Raw genomic sequence first — 24,233 nt, 5'->3', positions numbered from 1 at the left:
AACCGATCAGGCACCGAACGTACGACACCTCCGAGTTCTGCACACATTCAGCTCGATGACGTCCCTTGAATTCTTGATCCAGCAAAGTGTCGAGGGAGAGTTCCGTCAGCACGAAGGCGTGGTGACGGTGATGGTGAAGTGATCCCCGCAAGGCTTCGCCTAAGCACTACGTGAATATGACCGGAGGCGTAAACTATGGAGGGGGGCACCGCACACAGCTAACAATGTTTGTTGTGTGTTCTAGCGGTGCCCCCCTCATATATATAGGTTGGAGGGGAGGAGAGGCAGCCAAGGGGGCGCCCCATGTTGGAGGAATCCTACTTGGGCGCCTCCCAATTCGGCCTCCCCCCTTTCCTATTCCTATTCGGAGTAGGAGGGGAAGAGGAGGACGGGGGAATCCTATTCCCTTTTTCTTTTCCTTCTTCCCCTTTCCTTCTCCAAATTGGGCGGTCCATATGGGGGGGGGGCACCAGCCCCTTAGTGGCTGATGTGTTTCCCCTCTTGGCCCATTAGGCCCATATAGCTTGCCGGGGGTTGCCCGAAACCCCTTCCGGTGACCCGATACGTACCCGGTACGTACCCCCAGAACACTTCCAGTGTCCGAATACTATCATCCTATATATGAATATTTATCTCTCAACCATTTTGAGACTCCTCGTCATGTCCGTGATCTCATCCGGGACTCAGAACAACATCCGATCATCAAATCACATAACTCATATAATACAAAATCGTCATCGAACGTTTAAGCGTTCGGACCCTACCGGTTCGAGAACTATGTAGACATGACCGAGACACCTCTTCGGTCAACAACCAACAGTGGAACCTGGATGCTCATATTGGTTCCTACATATTCTACGAAGATCTTTATCGGTCAAACCGTAATGACAAGATACGTTATTCCTTTTGTCATCGGTATGTTACTTGCCCGCTTCATACCTAGTTCAATATCGTTACTGGCAAGTCTCTTTACTCGTTCCATAATGCATCATCCCGCAACTAACTCATTAGTCACATTGCTTGCAAGGCTTATTATGATGTGTGTTACCAAGAGGGCCCAGAGATACCTCTCCGATACTCGGAGTGACAAATCCTAATCTCGATCTATGCCAACCCAACAAACACCTTCGGAGATACCTGTAGAGCATCTTTATAATCACCCAGTTACATTGTGACGTTTGATAGCACACAAGGTATTCCTTCGGTATCCAGGAGTTGCATAATCTCATAGTCAAAGGAATATGTATAAGTCATGAAGAAAGCAATAGCAATAAAACTTAATGATCAACATGCTAAGCTAACGGATGGGTCTTTCCCATCACATCATTCTCGTAATGATGTGATCCCGTTCATCAAATGACAACACATGTCTATATATAGTTAGGAAACTTAACCATCTTTGATAAACGAGCTAGTCTAGTAGAGGCTTACTAGGGACACAGTGTTTTGTCTATGTATCCACACATGTATCAAGTTCCCGGGTTAATACAATTCTAGCATGAGTAATAAACATTTATCATGATATAAAGAAATATAAATGCCTCTAGGGCATATTTCCTTCAAGAGCACCTTCCCTTGAGGCCTTATCGTGAAGATAACACAGTGGTTATGGATGCTTCAGATCCTACATCAGTAGAGGCTCAGGAGAAGAGGGAGCAAGCAAAAGCAGAGAAGGCAGCCAAGATACCAAGTGCTGAAGAGGCATCACAAGTATTTCTCAAGTCCAAGCAAGATCAACTTGGCTATCTCATTCAAGCTACTTTGAGGATTGAGAAAGGCTTGGCCACCCTAACTCAAAATCAAGAGAGTCTTGAGAGGATTTTTGAGACAAAACTTCATGACTTGGATGTCAAGGTCACAGAAATTCAAACTTCAGTGGAGAAGATTCAAGAAGAGCTTGAGGACAGAAGTGACAAGACCACCACTGATGCTTATCAAAGGGTGCCTAGAAGACAGAGGTCTGTAGTAGTGCCGGTGATAGACACTAGGGCTACAACCTCAGCTCCTGCAGCCACAGCTTCAGTTGCCCCTCCAGTGGCAACTCCTCCAGCTCCACAGTCTTCTTTAGATGCATTCGTTGCAGGACTCCTCTCCACGCCACCTTCGCGCTCCCGAGCTCCCAGAGATCAAGCTTAGAGAGCCGCGTAGCACTATGCATTTTCAAGCTTTTTGGTAACTTGTTTCCAAAGGGGGAGAAAGTGTATAGATCATAGGCTGAGAGAGAGAGAGTTTTGCTTCTTTTTGCCTCTCTTACTACTTGTTTTCTTGCTTGTTTGGATGATACTCTATTTATGTGTGTGTGAGATACTTGTATGGTCCTGTGCTTGATCATATCATACTTTAATGTTTGTGCTTGGATGATGATATTCTCTATCTTTTATGTATGATCATTCACTCTTTGTCTTGGTGATGAGTGCATATTTCATATTCTATCATTTTGAGCGCTCCACCAATATGTATGTGACATGGAAGAGTAACCCATAATCCTAATCGATTGTGCATTTGCATTCAAAAACAAATTTTAAATAATGCACAAATTTAGGGGGCGCTCTTACTTATCACATACTTCTCAAAGAGACGATGTTTTCATTCTTATTATCATTTGTCGAAGCTTTGATCTATATGTTATCATCAATTACCAAAAAAGGGGAGACTGAAAGTGCAACCAATCCCTAGGTGGTTTTGGTAATTCATAACAACATATAGCTCACTAAACTAATACTCTTTCAAGATAATCATTTCAGAAAGTTCAATGATTGGCATGGCATGGATTAGAGATGTAGACCCCTCAAAATGCTAAGGACACATATTGGCAAAAACTCAAGACTCTATATTTTCATTTTAGTGATCCAAGATCACATTGAGTCCATAGGAAAAGCCAATGCTATTAAAAGGGGATGAGGTGTTGCTTAATGGCTTGCTTGCTCAAAATGCTTAGTGATATGCTCCAAAAGCCCTCAACTACTTTCTCATTTCCACATATGTCCTAAACCTAAAAGTCAAACTCGGCCCCAACGATTTGATCTATCCGTCGCCACCGAGTTCATTTGGCATAGCCATAGCCATAAACCCTAATCAATTCGGTCTCACCCATAGGGATCTCGGTCTCACCGAGATGGGGTTGCAAACTCTCTATTTCCCTTCGTGACATTTCGGTCCAACCGAGATGAGCGATCGGTCCCACCGAGTTCGCAATGCAAACTCTCTGTTTCCTTTTCGTAACATTTCGGTCTCACCGAAATGAGCGATCGGTCCCACCGAGTTTTCTTGGCCAACTCTCTGTTTGCTTATTACTAAAATCGATCTCACCGAGTTGAAGTAATCGGTCAAACCGAGGTCAAGTTATGCCCTAACCCTAATGCATCGGTCCCACTGAGTTGATCATGTCGGTCCCACTGAAAACATTAACGTTCACATTTTGAACCATATCGGTCTGACCGAGTTTCACTATTCGGTCCCACCGAGTTTGGTAAATTATGTGTAATGGTTAGATTTCGTGTGGAGGCTATATATACCCCTCCACCCTCCTCTCCATTTGAGAGAGAGCCATCAGAACGTGCCTACACTTCCAGTATTCATTTTCTGAGAGAGAACCACCTACTCATGTGTTGAGACCAAGACATTCCAATCCTACCACAAGAATCTTGATCTCTAGCCTTCCCCAAGTTGCTTTCCACTCAAATCATCTTTCCACCATATCTAAATCTGTGAGGGAGAGTTGAGTGTTAGGGAGACTATCATTTGAAGCACAAGAGCAAGGAGTTCATCATCAACACACCATCTATTACCTTTTGGAGAGTGGTGTCTCCTAGATTGGTTAGGTGTCACTTGGGAGCCTCTGTCAAGATTGTGGAGTTGAAACAATGAGTTTGTAAGGGCAAGGAGACCGCCTACTTCGTGAAGATCTACCCAAGTGAGGCAAGTCTTTCGTGGGTGATGGCTATGGTGGGATAGACAAGGTTGCTTCTTTGTGGACCCTTCGTGGGTGAAGCCCTCCGTGGACTCGCGCAACCGTTACCCTTCGTGGGTTGAAGTCTCCATTAACGTGGATGTACGATAGCACCACCTATCGGAACCACGCCAAAAATCTCCGTGTCTACATTGAGTTTGCTCCCTCCAAACTCCTCCCATTTACCTTCATATGTAATAATTTACATTCCGTTGCTATACTCTTAGAATTGCATGTGTAGGTTGATTGCTTGACTTGTGTTAAGTTGCTAAAATCCGCCAAGACTTAAAATTGGGAAAAGGCTAGATTTTTATTTGGTCAAGTAGTCTAATCACCCTCCTCTAGATATACTTCCGATCCTACAGGTCTGTTGTAGTCGTTGCTCCAGCCGTAGGTGGCGGCACGCGGAGGTCCGGCACATGGTGGTGGCCTCCCGGGGGCGCAGCGGCTACACGGTGGTTTGGCGGATCTACCCGCGGCGACGGCCTGCTATCTCCGGCGTTGGCTCGTTTGCGGCCGGACCGCTTCGACCGTCGCTCCATCTCCTCGTCGTCCGGGCGATACTTCGGTCCAAGGGCTGGCCCTCTCCCAGCTATGGCCCATAGCTCGTCTCGTGCCCGGAGCTACAGGACGGAGCTCGTCTCGCGCCCGACAACAGGACGGAGCTCGTCTCGCGCCTGGTAGCAGGACGGAGCTCGTCTCGTGCCCGGTGGCAGGACGGAGCTCGTCTCGCGCTCAGGGCTGCAGGACGGGCGATGGAGGCTAGTTTTGGCCGGCCTATTGGGTCTCGGCGCTTGGGGTCGTCCAGGGGTGCTAAAGGCGGGACCTTTCCGCCCGTCTCTTCGGTTGGGGTAGCGCGGGTCTTGGGTCAAGTGGTGCCTAGGTCTTGTGTGCTAGGGCGGCGGCCCCGGTGGTGGTAGCGCGGTGCTCTTGGGCAGAGCCCGCGGCTTGGTGGTGCCCAGTGGCCATGGCTGTGCGGGCAACATGGCAGCCGCGGTGTGGCGTTCGGTGGGGGTGAGGGGTGGCCGGGGTGAAAACATGTTCTTTCCGCGGACAGACCGACGGCGGCGAAACTCGTTCCCTTCTTGAAGGTGTCGTCACGGCTCTCATCACTCATCTTGTGCTCCAGGGGAAACTCTGATCCTTGGATCGGGCGGTGGCGGCGCTCCGCTGTCGTATCCTTGCTGAAGGCGCCGCCTTGGAGTCCACGAATCGTCGTATGCGGCTTCATCTCTTCGTAGTTAAGGGTGATGTTGTTGCGCTCAGCGCCTATGGATCATTGCCTTGGGTGTGTGTTTGTTGTGGTGGCATGTGTTTGTATCGAGATGTTGGTGATCTTTGCTTTATATATATAACGGAGCGGAAGCCTTTTTCCGCAAATTGTTAATCCGATTAACAGTCTCTATTTACTGGTGGGTTCATGAGAGATTTAAAACAAGATCCCATGTTGTCATGTTTCCTCGCTAATTGCAAGGATTTCACCGTGGTTGTTATGTTACTAGTGAATAGTTACTCCCTCCGTCCGAGAATAGTTGTCCCCATGGCTTTTTTGCAGTTTAGTCCTTAGCGTTTCCCCGACCAAACCCGAGGTCCACCTTCTTCCTCGTTCTCTCCGGACCGAACGCCGCCCCATGCCGCTCCTCTCCACCACCACCCCTCCCATCCCACGCCGCCTGCTCCCCCTCCCTCCTCTCCACCTCCACCTCCCATCCCCATCTCCTCCCCCCCCCCCCCCCCCCCCCCCCGCCACGCCGCGCCGCCTTGCTGCCCAATTGCGGGCTGCGCCTCCTCGTTCCCCACCATGAAGCTTGGATTTTTTTAGTCGATCTGCTGTCCGACGGCGCGGCGGCCAACTAGGCGTTTATCCCCGAGGGCAGCGAGCCAGAGCTGGTATGCAGGCGCAATGGATGCCGCCTCCAGGGTGGAGGAGCCATGGATGCTCAAGGTATCCTGGGTGCCGCCTCCAGGGTGGAGGAGCTCACTAAGGAGCTCGCAGGAGAAAAGGTCTCCCTTTCCCCCCTTCTCCTCCCTTCGTTCTCTTGGAATTTCTTCTTCATCTTCTTGATAGTGCAGTGCAATGCTGATGCGCTCTGAATTTTGTCAAATTTGTGTATGTGTGGACTAGTCTTATTCTGTGGCTTGAGGAAGAAAACAAGGAAGATTGACAATCTTCAATCTAACACAACATATTTCTGTACTGAACCGACGTTGGAGCAGCAGCACAAGTTCGATTTGCAATGCACTACTCCAAATCCTGGTCAAGTAGTTGCTGTTGATGTAGTCTGAATTTAGAGTCGAATCCTGCAGTTGATGTAGTCCAGTATGTCAGATTTGATTTAGTCTGAATTTAGAGCTGCGTGTAGTGCCAAACTGGATGATGTAGTGCTCTGAATTTAGAGGTTTATGTAGTGCCAAACTGGATGTAGTGCCAAATTTTGCAGTATGTAGACTCTATTTTGAAATTCAGAGATAATGAAAAGATCAAGCTGAGATTAATACCAGATCAAACTGAATAGTGGAGTACTGCTCACTGAAAACAGTGGAGTATTCACTCAAATTTTTGTATCTCAGTTTAAGTTACTGAATTTGCAAGCACTGTTCAGAGTAGATTTTTGGTTGAATTACAGTGCTTTCAATCAATTTGCAACATTTGTCACTGTCAGATCATAACAAGCTAGAATTCCATCAAAGTGAGTAATACTTTCACTATCCTAATGCTTTATAAATGCAGAGAAGATGCTCATTTTCTTGTAACCTGTAGATGCCATGCTCAATTTTTTGGTAAAGCTAGAATTCCATATATTTTGTGTTGCTATTGGAGACTGGAGTAGCATTTTTCAAATGGATACTTCTTTCCAAATTTGAAATGATCTGTAAAAAAATTGAAATGATTCTGGATGCATCAACCTCCCCAACTTGAATTTGTAGATGCTCAATTTAGATGTTTTTGTCCTAACAAACAAGTAAACTACTGTAACTCTAGTTTTGTGGTAAACTACTGTAGTTGATCTGTATCTTCATGCTGCTGTTGTTCCAACCATAAGGAGTGGATCATCCCGTGTAAACTACTGTACTGATAACTCCCCCACCTTAATTACTCGAAGAAGGTAACAACTTGTGTCATTACTCAGAAGAAAATGATGATTTACTGGTCTTAATAATATTTCAATTGATGAACAAAGGACTAGTGTCATTACTCAGAACCTTACGGTCTTGCAGCATGTTCAGAATAAATATTCGAACCTTGCGGTCAAAACTGAATGTTGACAGTAGTAGTAAAACTAAATTGTGTACTCCCAGTACTACTACTCCCATGATCATGAAGTGTTAATCCTGATGTAGCTTCAACATTTTCAGTTTACTGCAGTACCTGACGGCCTCTCACAAGTCACAGTCTGCAACAAGTTTACAAATTATCTTCAGCAATTATCTTGCAGGTTCATCAGCACTTGAAAGAGCAGTCACAGTAAATTCAGAGTTTGGGGTACTAGCAAATTAACTGAGCCCTGAAACCTGAAATTTACTGAAACCTGAAACCTGAAATTTTAACTGAATTTTACCTTCTTCTTCTTCCTGAGGAACACGAGCTATGGGCTCTGGCGGCAGCACAAGGAGCAGGACCTCGTCGGCGTGCTTCTTGCTGCGCGCCCAGTCCTCGGCGCCGGGGGCGAGGGGCGGGGCGGGGTCGGGCTCCTCGATGCCGCAGGCGGCGCTGGTGCTGGAGGTGACGCTGTTCCCCCCGCTCGCCGGTGTAGCCGCTGCTACTGAGGATGGGCGGACCGGCGTCGCCGTAGGCGTCCTCCTCCTCCTCCTCGAGCCCCTGGAACTCCTCCCTCCTCCGGGACGCGGCCGTGCTGCTCCCGCCTCTGGACGCGGCCGTCACTTACCCCTCATCCTCGTCCTCCGCGGAGATCTTGTGTCCGGCGGCGGCGAACTCCGCTGGCAGGTCAGCGGCACGGAGGAAGAGCGCGGCCAGGGCCTCGCTGGCGGGGGCCGGATCGGGGCCCCCCACTGCCTGGCTCCAGTTCTTCCCGATGAACACGGAGCAGCAGGAGCTTGAGCAGCCTCCGGTGTGGACGGCGCAGGTTGGCCGTCGTCGAGCTCTGGGCCCGACGGCTGGTGCCGGCGGTGGCTGGGGCGACCACGGTGCGGGCGGGTGACGGAGGAAGAAGCAGTGGGGGCTGATTAGCAACAGTTTAAAAGGTGGAAGGGTTTTTTCGCAAAATTACAAATGAACTAAGGTGCGGACACCTTTTTCCGGACGGAGTACAACAATAATTGAGCATCATTACAAGACAATAGTATTGTATGGTGCGAAGATGGTCAGTTTTCGTGTGGTAGAACCAATCCACTAGACTTAAGGGGTGTTTGTTTACAAGGACTTTTGTGTAGGAACTAGAAAAAGTCCCTCTTAGAGATTTTTGTATCAAACGAGAGGGACTTTTTAGGGACTAAACTAGGCATTTGAGACTAAATGAAGAAGACTCAAGGAGAGTCTTTTTGGAACTTTTTGGGACTTTTCCAACAATGCCCCTCCATGCACCCATTGACCCGCCACCCCATGGTGTTGTTTGATTGTTATTTTTCTATATACTAGGGGCACCATGGTCATTTAATAACCTCTAGCAAGGGACTAGAGACTTTTTAGTCTCTAGAAACAAACAGGGAGGAACTTTTTAGGGACTAGACTAGAAAAAATCCTAGGACTAGAGAACCAAACACCACCTTATATTCGAATAATTACAAGACAAGGATTTATATTCGAATCTGAGTTCACATTTTCAAGGAGGTGCCAAACAGCATAGCGACTCATCACCTATGTTAAACCAAGCGATCACGTGCCACCATTCATCCTTCAGTGCTTCTCAACTTTAGCCTGAGGCTCAGCGATGCAAATTTGTAGCTTCAGGCTGTTTGTGTCCTGGAATAAGCAATGAAGAACGTTCAGAAATACTGTACAAGAAAGGCTTGCTTGACAAATCGTTTACAAGATTCGAAAAGAACAAGTAAACACCAAAGATTAAGGTCATTTTTGGTTCCCAGCCTAAGGTTGCGACGCTTAACCTTAGTCATGCCACAATATTTTGGACATGTGTTTGGTTCATTGCCACACTTGTGGCTTGCCACACTTTTCTAGTTATATGGTCCACATGTCATAGACTCAATTTTTTTGCCAAATCCTGCCACACTTGTGGTGGCCATTTTGTTAGCCACACTTTTTGTGGCAGCCACACTTTGCCTATGGACAAAGTTAGTCATGAACCAAACAGACCCTAATCCTTTTTACACAGGTGCATACGTATTAAACTAGAAGTTGTCACATCACTAGCTTGGCTGAGTAACTGCAGAACAACAACCAGCAAGGAACCTTCTCGTAGGGGATGAGAGAGCAATATCTCGTGTCTGGAATTTCATGTAACTGTTTTTTTTTCTTTTTGGCGAACGTGAATTTCATGTAACTGTAAACTGACTCCCATCTATACTGGGGCCGGGGAACAGAGCCAAGCAAAATTTACAAGGCAAATGGGCTGGCCACAGCGGACTCCCGTCTATACTTTTTGCAACCAGGGATCGAATCCGGGCGGAAATGTCAAGTTAAGAACCATCAACAGCAAAAATATCAATACAGATGCCAGGAAACTGGGTATACAATCTATTAGCCGAGGTAGTTGGATGCCACACCATCAGCTACACAAACAAAACGATAGCACCTAGTATGCCCTTGGTTGGCTACTCATTATCTCAAATGAAATGTTTGCTTACAGCTCACCAGTAAACTTCTTGTAAGATGACTATCATCAATGGCATGGCGTGGTACAGAGTGTTGTGATGCTATGCTACTGACACAACAAAAATGTTAAAAATAAATCAATTGGCAAGATCCATTACACATAACCACCAAAGGAATTAAGTATCCTCTATCCTGTAACCATACCATTGTACAGAAAGAGTATGTCCACAGCTTCTAACTGCACATATGCCAAAACTGATTGCTCAACAGTTCCTTTCAGGATCTAAAACGTCAACGGTTACGAACTCGGAATACTATTTTAAGATAAACAAGGATACTGGGTGCATCATATAAATTCTGTGTGCACATGACAGCAAATGCACAATATAAATGATCAAGTTCATACCTGCAAAGTGAAGGAGCTACATTGTGTGCTTTACTCCCAGATGAGAGGTGACATTATGTTCAAGCAGCTTCAGGCTGGCCGCATTCAGATCCACAGGAAGATCAACCTTCTGCAGTGTAACAGTGCAAATTGCTCAATCTGTAGCCAGATATTAATTCTGTCTTATACCAGTCTATTTGAATGCTGAAGACATGAATGTTTGTTGAAAGAAACAAAATGCAGTACATTTATGTTTCCAGCAATCTTGTTGCACAAGGCAAGCCCATCCTTCACCGTGTATATACAATCTAGTACAATATACACCTTGCATGACTATACAAACTTTTGGTCCAAGAAGGAAAACAAACCATATGTCCAGCTACCGGTTTGCATAGCCAGTTCATGTGCTCACAGTTCTTAGGCTATGCAAGTAATCTACTTTATTGGATTCATTGACAATCTCGAGTCCTGTGTGTACGTAATTCATATAAGGCCCTACCTAATTTTTATTTCGTTTTTCAATAGTCTTAATAACTCCGCTTATGTTGTTTCAACATAGCCGGTCCCAAGCCCGGGTAAAGGAGGAGGGTTGTGATAGGCTTGGCGAGCCAACGTAAAACTCAGCCATTCTTATGGAGATGAAACCCAAAAGATTTTCGTTGGGGCGTAACCCTCTCAGCGACGCGCCACATCAGAACCCGGGTGTGGTGTCAAATGGGCAAGGGCCGGGCCGTCACCCCCCTGGTGGCGCGCTGTAAGACAATAATTTTGGAGGAACCAGCTCAACCCTCTAGGGGTGGCTTATCTCATATATATATATAATGGGTGTGTTACAATTGGTACAATATACGTACACAAATACAGAAGTTATACATAGTCTAACACCCTCCCTCAATCTTAGCCACTTTCTAAAGAACTGAGAAGGGTAAGATTGCGCCTGCAGGCCTCGAACTGTGGTAGAGGCAATGGCTTGGTGAAGATGTCTGCAAGTTGATCCTTAGAAGAGATAAACTTGATCTGTAGTTGCTTCTGTGACACACGTTCCCGTACAAAGTGATAGTCAACTTCAATGTGTTCCGTTCGGGCATGAAATACCGGATTTGCAGAAAGGTATGTAGCGCCGATGTTATCACACCAAAGGATAGGAGGCTGTGGTTGGGACATACCCAACTCTTGAAGCAAAGACTCTACCCAGATAATCTCTGCAGTAGCACTAGCCACAGCCTTATACTCAGCTTCGGTACTACTACGCGATACAGTAGCCTGTTTCCGAGCACTCCAGGCGATCAAGTTAGAGCCAAAGAACATAGCATAGCCCCCCATGGATCGCCTGTCATCCGGACTGCCAGCCCAATCCGCATCAAAGTATGCTGAGAGAACCTGAGATGGAGTCGGCCGAATATGCATCCCAAAAGACACTGTGAATTGGACATAACGCAGGATGCGCTTAACAGCAGCCCAATGAGTGTCTCGAGGAGCCTGAAGATACTGACAAACCCTGTTGACAGCATAAGAAATATCCGGTCGCGTGATCGTCAAATACTGGAGACCACCAACAATACTCCGGTACTCTGTTGCATCCGCAGAAGACAGAAGCTCACCATCAACAGCAGTGATCTTGTCTGTGGACGACATGGGTGTAGTAGTCGGTTTGCACTTAAGCATCCCAGCTCACTGTAATAAATCCAAGGAATACTTCTTCTGCGTCATAACAAGGCCATCAGCACGAGAAGTAACCTCAACTCCAAGAAAGTAGTGAAGCTTCCCAAGGTCTTTGACAGCAAAATCAGCACAAAGAGAGCAAACAAGAGCATCAGCAGCAAAACAAGAGGAACTGACTAGAATAATATCATCCACAGACCAAAAGATGCATAGTGACCTCTGGCTTCTGGAGAAGAAATAATGAGGAGTCAGCAGTAGATGGCACAAACCCATGAGCACGAAGAGCTGATGCAAGACGAGCATGCTAGGCACGAGGAGCTTGCTTCAGACCATAGAGCGCTTTGGTGAGACAACAGATGTGATCAGGACGATCAGGATCAGAAAAACCAGGCGGCTGGCGCATATAAACCTCTTCCTCCAAGAAGCCATGAAGAAAGGCATTCTGCACATCAAGCTGACGAAGAGACCAGCCTTGAGTGACTGCAAGAGAGAGAAGCTGAATGGTGGTAGGCTTGACAACGGGACTGAAGGTGTCCTCATAATCAAGACCATAGCGCTGCCGAAATCCTCTGGCAACAAGGCGCGCTTTATAGCGCTCAATAGACCCATCCGAGTGCTTCTTCATTTTGAACACCCATTTAGAGTCAATAACATTGACCCGTGGTGGTGGAGGAACAAGGGTCCACGTCTTATTGCGAAGAAGAGCGTGATACTCCTGCTCCATAGCTTCCCGCTAGTGAGGAATGCGCATGGCAGCCTGATATGAGCGGGGCTCAGAGGACGGATCCGCAACAGCAGCAGCCAGACATGCCGCCAACCAAGCAAAGTACCATTTTTGTGTTCCTTTGGACGGAAAATGCCACTGCGACTGCGTGTATGTGGACGGAGAACTGGAGCCGTCGAGGTCGAGGGTGCAGCCGGTGGAGGATTGGACGATGATGACGGGACCAGCCTGCGAGGGGCTGGGTAATGCTGACGTAGAGAGCCAGGCGGCGAGGGGTTGGGCGATGGAGTCGAACCCGCCAACAGGGCACTCAGCAAGGTGGACCCAGAGCCCGCCAGTGGGACTGGTGACAACGGCGCCACCGGCGTAGCGGGCCGAGCCTCGGGCGACACCGGCGTGGAGGGCCGAGCCTCGGGCGACAGCGAGGCAGGCGTGACGGGCATGCCGGGCCGATCGGAGGACAAGCCGGCCCAGAGTCAGGGGAGACAACCCACGCAGCGCCACAGGCACATCAGCCGAGCGTGCATGGGCGCGCGGGTCGAGGCCATGCAGCGAGGCGGCGCGATCGACGTGCGCATCAGAGAGCGACGGCGAGGGAGGTGTTGGAGCCTCCAAAATTTCCAAACGAGCCCCGCGTCCAGTGCCTACACCATGGTTAGGCAATAATACAGGAGAGTATGCAACATGATCAAATTGGTCAGAGGCAAGAGAGGATGAATGCATGGAAGGAGATGCATCTGTGGACACGGGTAAGTTGGCAAATGGAAAGACAAGCTCATCAAACACGACATCCCGAGATATGTAGACACGATTAGTGGGAACATGAAGACATTTCTAACCTTTATGAAGGGAACTATAGCCAAGAAAGACACACTTTTTGGACAGAAATTCCAGCTTGCGTTTGTTATATGGTCGAAGATGCGGCTAGCAAGCACACCCAAAATACTTTAAAGAAAGTATAGTCAGGTTGTTCATTAAGGAGAAGTTCAATGGGAGTCTTCATGTTTAGAACACGTGTGGGAGTATGATTGATAAGAAAACATGCAGTGGTGAAAGCATCACTCCAAAATCGAAAAGAAACCGATGCATGGGCCAAAAGAGTGAGACCAGTCTCGACAATATGGCGATGCTTACGTTCGACGGAACCATTCTGCTGATGAGTATGTGGACATGCTAAACGATGAGCGATCCCAAGCGACTGGAAGGAGTTGAGGTTGCGATACTCGCCACCCCAATCCGACCGAACATGAACAATTTTATGCTTAAGAAGACGTTCAACATGTTTTTGAAACTGAACAACAATATCAAACGCATCAGACTTATGCTTAATAAGATAGAGCCAAGTAAAGCGACTGTAAGCATCCACAAAACTGATATAATAGTTATGGCCACTAACAGAAGTTTGGGCAGGGCCCCATACATCCGAAAAAACAAGTTCTAAAGGATGTTTCACCTCACGACTAGACTCTGAAAAAGGAAGTTGATGACTCTTCCCCTGCTGACAATCATCACACACTGCTACATCATTATTGCTAGACACGCTAGGAAGCTCATGACAACGCAAAACATGACGAACGATAGGTGTGGCAGGATGACCAAGATGAGCATGCCACTGTGACGACGAGACACGAACTCCACTGAAAACCCGAGAGACTCCAGGATGCTCCAGACGATAAAGACCCTGGTGGAGACGCCCACTAAGAAGAACGTCCCTCGTGTCCCGATCCTTAATAAAAAGATCAAACGGGTGAAATTCACAAAACACATTATTATCATAAGTGAGTTTAGGAACTGAAAGGAGATTACGCGTCACAGATGGTACTCTAAGGACATCATGAAGCTGAAGCCTCCTATTGACATGACTAGTAAGGAGAGATGCTTGACCAATATGAGAGATGTGCATACCTGCTCCATTGGCTGTGTGGATCTTATCGGAGCCGTTATAGGGCTCACGAAGATGAAGCTTCCCCATCTCATTCGTCAGATGCTCCGTCGCCCCAGAGTCCATGTACCAGTGAGGATCGATGGAGTAGGACTGAGTGTGTCCCTGAGGCTTCTGCGGCGCCGGGCGATCAGCCATGGCAACCTGACGCGCAGTATTGCGTGTATCCTTGCCATCATTACCGAGACCGAGGAAGCTCTTCTGGAAGCGGCGATGACACTTAGAGGCCCAATGCCCGTCAAGGCCACACAGCTGGCAAACCCGCCGACCCCATCGCCGGGAAGAGTCAGGGTGGGGGTGGATGAGGCCGGAGGCAGCGGTGCAGGCCCCTTGCCCGAGGCGGACGACTAAGCACCACCGGGGAGGGGGGCGACCACCTCTGTATGCCGCATTTGCGGAGGAGCCGCGGTTGCGGTTGGCACAGCGCGCCTCAACACGCTGCTCAGTGAGAAGAAGTTGAGAGTAGACCTCATGAGCCATCATGGGGGTCGTGTTGCCGCGCTCATTAATGATCTCGACCAAACCATCATGCTCTTCGTCGAGGCCGTTGACGATGAAGGAGTTGAACTCAAAGTCAGTAAGCGGCTGTCCAATGGACGCCAGCGTGTCAGCAAGAGCCTTGACCTTGTTGTAAAACTCCGTGGCCGTGGAGTTGAGCTTCTCACAGGCGCCAAGCTCGCGACGGAGGGCACTGACACGGGCCTGCGACTAGGACGCAAAGGAGCGCTCAAGGATGGTCCAAGCCTCATGGGAGGTCTTTGCAAAGACAATGAGCCCGGCAACAGCCGGAAAGAGCGAGCCCTGGATGGAGGAGAGGTTTGCCTGGTCCTGCCCCGTCCAGACACGGTACGCCGGGTTGTAAACCGGACCGTTCACGCTATCCACCAGCGCGGAAGGGCAAGGAAAAGTGCCGTCAACGTAGCCAAGCAAGTAGTGACTCCCGAGGAGCGGAAGAACCTGCGCATGCCAGAAAATATAGTTGTCGGACGATAGCTTGACGGTGATGAGGTTGCCGAAGTGGAATGGTGGAGGCAACAAGCCCGTCGAAGAGACTACCGGGGGCGCATATGCCATGGGGGCAGGGACGGGCGGCGCGAGCGAAGACGCGGGATTGGAACCCGCGAGCAGCGGCGGCGGGTACGCCCCGTAGAGAAGCGGCCAGCGCGACCGGAGTGGATCCTGCTGGAGGCACGGACGGCATGAGGGCAGGGTGGATTGGCGCAAGGCCCAACCCCAAGTGGCCCGCCGTGACTGCTGACGAGGTGGCCTCGGGCGCGAAGGCCAGAGGCGCGATGACGCCGGTGGATGAGGCGGGTGAAGGGGTGCTCGACGTATGGATCGTCAGCGCGTGACCCGACGATGAAGAAGCCGGAGGATTGTTGGAGAAGAACGAGCCAACGCTTCTGGTCCCGATCTGAGGCGGCCGCATGGTGGCCGAGTCGAGCGGTAGAGAGAGAAGGGCGACAAGCGAGGCCGGAAGAAACCCGGCGGAGGAGCTGGAGGCGGCGGCACCTGACATGGTGGCGGCGCGATCTAGGGGCGGGGCACGATCCAGGGGCGGCGGCGCGAACTAGGGTTTTGCGGAAGCGGAGGACGTAGCCAGGTCTGTTACCATGTAAGACAATAATTTTGGGGGAACCAGCTCAACCCTCTAGGGGTGGCTTATCTCATATATATATATAATGGGTGTGTTACAATTGGTACAATATACGTACACAAATACAAAAGTTATACATAGTCTAACACGCGCCGTATCTTGATCCGGATACGGTGGCAAGTGAGCGAGGATCGGGTCGTCGCATCCTTAGTGGCGTGCTACATCGGCGCCCAGATGTAGTGGAAAATGAGCAAGGGTCTTCGCATTTGACTCGACGAGTGCGAAGGGTAAGGAAGCCAGCTAAGCCTAGGAGGATTCGCTTAGGTAGCTGGAATGTAGGGTCTCTGACAAGGAAGCTTCTGGAGCTAGTTGATGCAGCGGTGCAGAGAGGCATTGATATCCTTTGCGTCCAAGAAACCAAGTGGAGAGGACAAAAGGCGAAGGAGGTGGAGGATACCGGCTTCAAGCTGTGGTACACAAGGACGGCTGCAAACAGAAATGGTGTAGGCATCTTGATCAACAAGAGCCTCAAGTATGGAGTGGTAGACGTCAAGAGACGTGGGGATCGGATTATCCTGGTCAAGCGGGCAGTTGGGGAATTAGTTCTCAATGTTATCAGCGCGTATGCCCCGCAAGTAGACCACAATGAGAACACCAAGAGGGAATTCTGGGAAGGCCTGGAAGACATGGTTAGGAGTGTACCGATTGGCGAGAAGCTCTTCACAGGAGACCTCAATGGCCACATGGGTACATCTAACACAGGTTTTGAAGGGGTGCATGGGGGCTTTGGCTATGGCATCAGGAATCAAGGAGGAGATGTCTTAAGCTTTGCTCTAGCCTACGACATGATTGTAGCTAACACCCTCTTTAGAAAGAGAGAATCACATCTGGTGACTTTTAGTAGTGGCCAACACTCTAGCCAGATTGATTTCATCCTCTCGAGAAGAGAAGATAGGTGTGCGTGCCTAGACTATAAGGTGATACCTAGAGAGAGTGTTGTACCTCAGCATAAGCTGGTGGTTGCCAACTTCCGCTTTCGAATTCGTGTCCAGCGGGATAAGCGAGCCAAAGTCGCTAGAACGAAGTGGTGGAAGCTCAAGGGGGAGGTAGCTCGCGCTTTCAAGGAGAGGGTCATTAAGGAGGGCCCTTGGGAGGAAGGAGGGGATGCGGACAATGTGTGGATAAATATGGCGACTTGCATTCGTAAGGTGGCCCCGGAGGAGTTTGGAGTGTCCAGAAGGAGAAGCAAAGATAAGGATACCTGGTGGTGGAATGATGATGTCCAGAAGGCGATTAAAGAGAAGAAATATTGTTTCAGACGCCTATACCTGGATAGGAGTGCAGACAACATAGAGAAGTACAAGATGGCGAAGAAGGCCGCAAAGCGAGCTGTCAGTGAAGCAAGGGGTCGGGCATATGAGGACCTCTACCAACACGGTTAGGCACGAAGGAAGGCGAAAGGGACATCTATAAGATGGCCAAGATCCAAGAGAGGAAGACGAGGGATATTGGCCAAGTCAAATGCATCAAGGACGGAGCAGGCCAACTCTTGGTGAAGCACGAGGAGATTAAGCATAGATGGTGGGGGTACTTCGACAAGTTGTTCAATGGGAAGAATGAGAGTTCTACCATTGAACTGGACGACTCCTTTGATGAGACTAGCATGCGTTTTGTGCGGCGAATCCAGGAGTCTGTGGTCAAGGAGGCTTTAAAAGGGGTGAAAGGAGGCAAAGCGATGGGCCCTGATTGTATCCCCATTGAGGTGTGGAAAGGCCTCGGGGACATAGCGATAGTATGGCTAACCAAGCTTTTCAACCTCATTTTTCGGGCAAACAAGATGAAAGAAGAATGGAGACATAGTACATTAGTACCAATCTTCAAGAACAAGGGGGGTGTTCAGAGTTGTACTAATTACCGTGGAATTAAGCTAATGAGCCATACAATGAAGCTACGGGAGAGAGTCATTGAGCACCGCTTAAGAAGAATGACAAGTGTGACGAAAAATCAGTTTGGTTTCATGCCTGGGAGGTCGACCATGGAAGCCATCTTGGTATGACAACTTATGGAGAGATACAGGGAGCAAAATAAGGACTTGCATATGGTGTTCATTGACTTGGAGAAGGCCTATGATAAGATACCGCAGAATGTCATGTGGTGGGCCTTGGAGAAACACAAAGTCCCAGCAAAGTACATTACCCTCATCAAGGACATGTACGATAATGTTGCGAGAAGTGTTCAAACAAGTGATGTCGACACTGATGACTTAGCGATTAAGGTAGGACTGCATCAGGGGTCAGCTTTGAGCCCTTATCTTTTTGCCTTGGTGATGGATGAGGTCACAAGGGATATACAAGGAGATATCCCATGGTGTATGCTCTTTGCGGATGATGTGGTGCTAGTTGACGATAGTCGGACGGGGGTAAATAGGAAGTTAGAGTTATGGAGACAAACCTTGGAATCGAAAGGGTTTAGACTTACTGGCTTAGTAGAACTAAAACGGAGTACATGATGTGCCGTTTCAATACTACTAGGTGTGAGGGGGAGGTTAGCCTTGATGGGCAGGTGGTGCCTCAGAAGGATACCTTTCGATATTTGGGGTCAATGCTGCAGGAGGATGGGGGTATTGATGAAGATGTGAACCATCGAATCAAAGCCGGATGGATGAAGTGGCGCTAAACTTCTGGCATTCTCTGTGATAAGAGAGTTTCACAAAAGCTAAAAGGTAAGTTCTACAGGACGGCGGTTCGACCCACAATGTTGTATGGTGCTGAGTGTTGGCCGACTAAAAGGCGACATGTTCAATAGTTAGGTGTGGCGGAGATGCATATGTTGAGATGGATGTGTGGCCACACGAGGAAGGATCAAGTTCGGAATGATGATATACGAGATAGAGTGGGGTAGCACCAATTGAAGAGAAGCTTGTCCAACATCGTCTGAGATGGTTTGGTCATATTCAGCCAGAAGCTCCAGTGCATAGCGGACGGCTAAAACATGCGGAGAATGTCAAGAGAGGTCGGGGTAGACCGAATTTGACATGGGAGGAGTCCGTTAAGAGAGGGGTGCGTGGAAGCTTGCTATCCATGCCAGAGCCATGAGTTGGTCGCGAGATCTTATGGGTTTCACCTCTAGCCTACTCTAAAGGCTTTTTCAGTGCATAGAGTTGTTGTTTATTGTATCTCAGCGCGGCACCCAGCGGTGGGTGCTACGAAGTGACGCAAACACCGCCTATTTTCAGGCGATTGCCAATGGGAGGAGACGCCGCAACACTATCCCTTTCCTCTGGGACAGCGACACCCTACTTCAGCGGTCATCGGATATCCGCACTCACGTGGACGGCTTCTATAAAGCCCACTTCTCCCCCTCCCCTTGGGGTGGGGCATCACTGGCACCCGACACTCGGTCGGGTCGCCTACGTGTCATGGCCGAGGAAAATGCTGCCCTCATGGCGCCGTTCTCTGAGGAGGAGGTCCTCTTGGCTATCAAGGGCATGAACCCGTCTTCGGCTCCAGGCCCGGATGGCCTCCCGATGAAGTTCTTCCAATCCTTCTGGCATGCCATCAAGGCGGCGGTCATGGCCCTATTTGACGAGTTCTATGTAGGGTCCATGGACCTTGGCCGCTTGAACTACGGGATCATTACGCTCATCCCCAAAGTTCCAGGCGCTACAGACATCCGCCAGTTCCACCCAATCACAGTTATAAACGTGATTTTTTCAGATTTTGGCGATGGGGTACGCCAATAGGATGACCCAGCTCGCGGACACTATAACCCACCCCAACCAATCGGCCTTCGTTCAAGGCCGGCTCATTCTCGATGGGGTGTTGGTCTTCCACGAGGTGCTGCACGAAGTCCGCTCCAAGCACCAGCGGGCGGTCTTCCTGAAGTTAGACTTCCACAAAGCCTACGACACTGTCCTCTGGCCCTTCCTCCGGGAAGTTCTGCTGCGCAAGGGCTTCGACGACCGCTAGGTCACCAGAGTCATGCAGCTGGTCTCATGCGGCCGAACTGCGGTGAAGATCAACGGCGAGATTGGACCCTACTTCCCATACTGTGTGGAGTCCGTCAGGGGGACCCCTTCTCGCCTTTTTTGTTCAACATGGTGATATAGAGTCACTGACAAGGCCAAAGTGGCAGGCCATATTTAGGGCGTGGTGCCCCATCTGGTAGGAGGGGGAGGGGTCTCCCTCCAGTATGCTGACGACACCATCATAATGATTGAGGGCTCTGGATCTGATATTGCCAACCTGAAATTCCTCCTATGCTTCCAGCAGATGTCTGGCCTCACGATCAACTTCGATAAGAGCGAAGTGATGATTCTTGGATACTCCCCTGCGAAGTGCCAAGACATGGCAGATCGGCTGAATTGCAGGCTAGGTTCCTTCCCCATAATTTACTTGGGGATCCCCATCAGTGACTCTAGACTGACTATAGCAGACCTTCATCTTGCGGTGTCCAGGATACAGCACTGCGTAGAACCATGGAGGGGCAGATGGTTGTCTAAGGCGGCTCGGACGATCCTCATCAACTCCTCGTTGTCAAGCCTCATCATGTTCCTTATGAGCGTCTATAGCCTCCATGAGACCCTACACCAGGAGATCGCCAAGTACCAGGCCCGGTTCTTCTAGGTTGGGGAGGGGGATAAACAAAAATACCACATGGTCAGCTGGACGAACATCTGTAAACCGCGGGACCAGGGTGGCCTTGGGATCATGTCCTCTAGGCGCATGAATATCGCCTTACTGACGCGCTGGCTCTGGAGGATCACCAATGGTGAGGGTGGTCTCTGGTTGGACATCGTCAGGAACCAATACCTTCAAGACCAGCCTCTTGCCTTCTGCCAGCGTTCTAGAGGCTCCCAGTTCTGGCAGGCTGTCATCCAGGTCATGCCGATCCTCCGGATTGGTACATCCATCTCCGTTGGATCTGGCTCCTCGACATTGTTCTGGTTCGACCTGTGGGTGGGGGACCGCCCCCTCGCCGCCCGTTTCCCAGAACTATTTTCCATCACGGTTGACCCTCGGGTCTCCGTCGAGGTAGCCCTTATTGACTTAGGGCGCCTCACGTTCCGTCGGCCCTTCGGCCCCCCTGAGGTTGCTGCCTGGGACGACCTCCTACAGTGCATTGCCTTGCAGCCCAACCCATAGACGTTGACCACATGCACGACTCCGTCTCCTGGCTCCTGGAGACGTCTGGCCACTTCTCGGCCAAGTCCCTATACCAGGCCATTGCAACCTCCACTGCCCTCCCTCTGAAAATTAGAATATTCTTGTGGCAATGAATTCGTGGGCGGCTCCCCTCTGGCGTGGAGGTTCTGAAGCGCAACAGCCCAGGGGATGGGTCCTGCCCGCTCTGCGGCACGGGGGAGGATGCTAACCATATATTCTTCTCCCACGTTGCCGCTCAGTTCCGTTGGACCTGCTTCCGCGACATGGTTGGGGGTTGTTGGTGTAACACCAACTTCTCGGACTTGTTGGCAGAAATCCAAGCATCTGCACCCCACCACCGCCACATTAGGTGGTTGTGCATCGGGATCCTTGCTTGGACGCTCTGGACTATCCGCAATAAGCTTGTCATCCAACGTGCTCCTCTTCAACGTGCCATTGACGCGATTTTCAAAATGCGGTTACTTGTAGCTTTGGCGGCCGCTTAGCCGCCCCTAGGATCGGAACGTCATCGCGACCCTCCTCGCCGACCTTCGAGCGATGGCCTTCGGCGTGGCCCCTCCGCTTCCGCCACCACCCCCGGAGCCAAACTAGGCACGCAGCTTCCTCACGTCGTAGGACCTTCGGACTGTCCCTTGGGCTCCTACCGGATTGTTTTTGTTTTATCTTTTAAGGACTGTTGAGCTGTGCCCTCAGTTGTACCCTTGCTACCTTTTGTGTGTGGGTATTCGTCTTCGACTTCTTTGCGTGTGTGCGTGTGGTGTGAACTTGTGTGTGGATGCTTGTGGGCTCGGGTGGTTTGCTTTATATATAAAGCAGAGGGAAAGCCTTTTTTGGTAGAAGGACATTCTATTTGACCTTCACTAGTTCAAATGTACTTTTCTGACCAGATAGACGCTCTTCATTGTGAATAAATTAGTGAAATAAGACGACACTTTTGACATTGTTTGGATCACAAAGGAAAATTTAGGAACATGCTTTTACAGCTTAGCTTTTGTTCCTTTTGATCCAAAGGGCAGCCATAGTCTCAAAAGAAAAAAGGAAAAAAAAAGAATTATTGTTGTCATTGCATCCATTTCATATGAGATGTTCTATTTTTTCTGTCTAATCCCCCTATAGTTAATGAAACAGGAATCCCCTTTTCCTTCTTCACAGGGATCTTCTAACCAAAAGGACAGTATTTTTTATATAAGAGGGTTGTGTGCATGTTCAATATCAAAATTTCCTTGCACAGTTCAGCTCAACACTGGTTCTAGACGGCACAGCAACGCGGCCGTTTGCTTCTAGTTACTACTAATAGTGAACTACTTGTCCAGGTTGCACTAGACGACCAAATTGGCACTGATGTTTTAGCAATACTGTAGCAGGTGGTACTGTATAATACAAGTTGGCGCAAGCCAGGACTCAATATGGTTATGAGACAACTTAAAGCAAGGAATTGGACATGGAAATGAAGTGCTAAACATGTGTAAGGGTCAACGAAGTTCCAAAGAATATTCCTCTTGAAATAGTACCCGCACCTTTAGCCAGAGGGGAATCCCTTGTTGCTCCTGAATGCAGAGAAAGCTCAACCAGATTTACTGAAACACGAAATTTATTCGATGGCCATGTTTCTGTATCTTGGACAGATCCTGAATACTTTCAGAAGAAGTAGAAGATGCAGAAACATGAGATTCAGATGTTGAAGTTCCATCTCGAGGACCATCCAGAGCAGGCACAATATGTGGTGCCCCAGCAAAGTTTCGACGACGCACAATCAGATATAACTTCATATTTTCGATTGGAAGAAATGCTGCTTTCAGAACATCCACCTGAGACACAGTAGATGAAACATGACTATCGCAATGGCACTCGAGCTAAAGAGAAGAACCAAATAGTAACTTGTGCTATGACTGAGGAAATCTAACCAGAGAATTTAAGTAAAGATTCATTTTGGGAATTCAAGCAATGATCTATGATTCTCAATGCAGACCTTCCACATCTTGTATTACAGTTTCACCCCGCACTATATCCATACCAATTGTTAACTTTATGTCTTTTACCTACACAGGGAGTTGTGCAACGACACCCATAAGAATAATATAAGATCAACCGAAACAGACTTGCAATAGACAGTGTTCAGCTGTGAAACTTAACACTGCTGGACGAGAAGTGCAAAAGAGGTGCCCAACTTGTGTGTGTTTCAAGCTCGGTAGAAAGGATTTGATCTCCAAGAAAGGAATAAAAACTTGATAAACTAACAGAGGATTGGTTGTTTCTAGCGTTGACACTGTCGACTAAACCATTCATTTGATTTCTATCGTTGACACTGTTGACCCTGCCGTGTGAGGGTCTAATATTTGTTCCCTGCAGTGGCAATGGTCCGCAAGTTTTCTCGCTATTCAATCATTGATGTGCATAGCATAATACGTATCACAGATCAGCAGATGCACTGGAACCAAGCAAACAGAAGTGCACAGCCTGTCATTTTCACTGGAACCAAATGCAGCAGCTGAAAGGCATTTTTACTGCACTTAACACCCTCACAACCTGCCATTTCAATCTTCACCAAGCAATTCGTCACTTGCATAACTACATCTTTTGAGCATAGATGGAGAGGGAGGGAGGGAGAGAGAGAGAGAGACAGAGAGAGAGAGAGATGAACCTGGAATGGTCAGGTCGTGGAGAGGGTGCAGGCAGCTCCGGTGGTGTTGGTGAGGGGCGTGGAGCGATGGAAGGAGGCGGATACGGAGGGAAGCTGGGGGAGGTAGTGGGTAGCGGCGACCGGCAGGAGGAAAAGGCGGCGGGCCTGGAGCCCCCCGTCACGGCGGCGCCCTTGTTGGCGGTCTGCTCCTCTCATGGTGAGAGGGACCGGCGCTAGCTCATGCGCCAGTCCCCCGCCAACAGCGCGGGGGATGTCGCCGGCGGAGAGGGCGGCGGAGCGGAGTAGGGTTGGTTGGCGGAGCTAGCTCTGGATCCGGGGAGCGGAGGAGGAAGGGTCCGTCGGGTCCGTCTGTGGTTGGGCTCGGTCAGTCGGGTCCGTCGGGTCGGTCGGGTTATGAACCGGCACGGAGCCACGGAGACGGTTCGGTGGAAATGCCC

General features: G+C 49.3%; 1 long non-coding RNA gene across 1 annotated transcript; it reads right to left on the bottom strand.

The window, feature by feature from the left end:
• Positions 1–8,656: 8,656 nt before the first annotated feature.
• Positions 8,657–24,213, bottom strand: LOC125548901. Its single transcript, XR_007301193.1, has 4 exons — positions 23,797–24,213; positions 22,673–22,963; positions 10,087–10,195; positions 8,657–8,870 (listed from the first exon to the last, which is right to left on the bottom strand). It is a non-coding gene; the product is annotated as an uncharacterized LOC125548901 (long non-coding RNA).
• Positions 24,214–24,233: the final 20 nt, after the last annotated feature.

Source organism: Triticum urartu, chromosome 1, assembly GCF_003073215.2.
Source record: "Triticum urartu cultivar G1812 chromosome 1, Tu2.1, whole genome shotgun sequence".
Taxonomy (NCBI): domain Eukaryota; kingdom Viridiplantae; phylum Streptophyta; class Magnoliopsida; order Poales; family Poaceae; genus Triticum; species Triticum urartu.
Note: the sequence above shows the minus strand (reverse complement) of the source record. Positions and strands in the feature narration are given on the sequence as shown.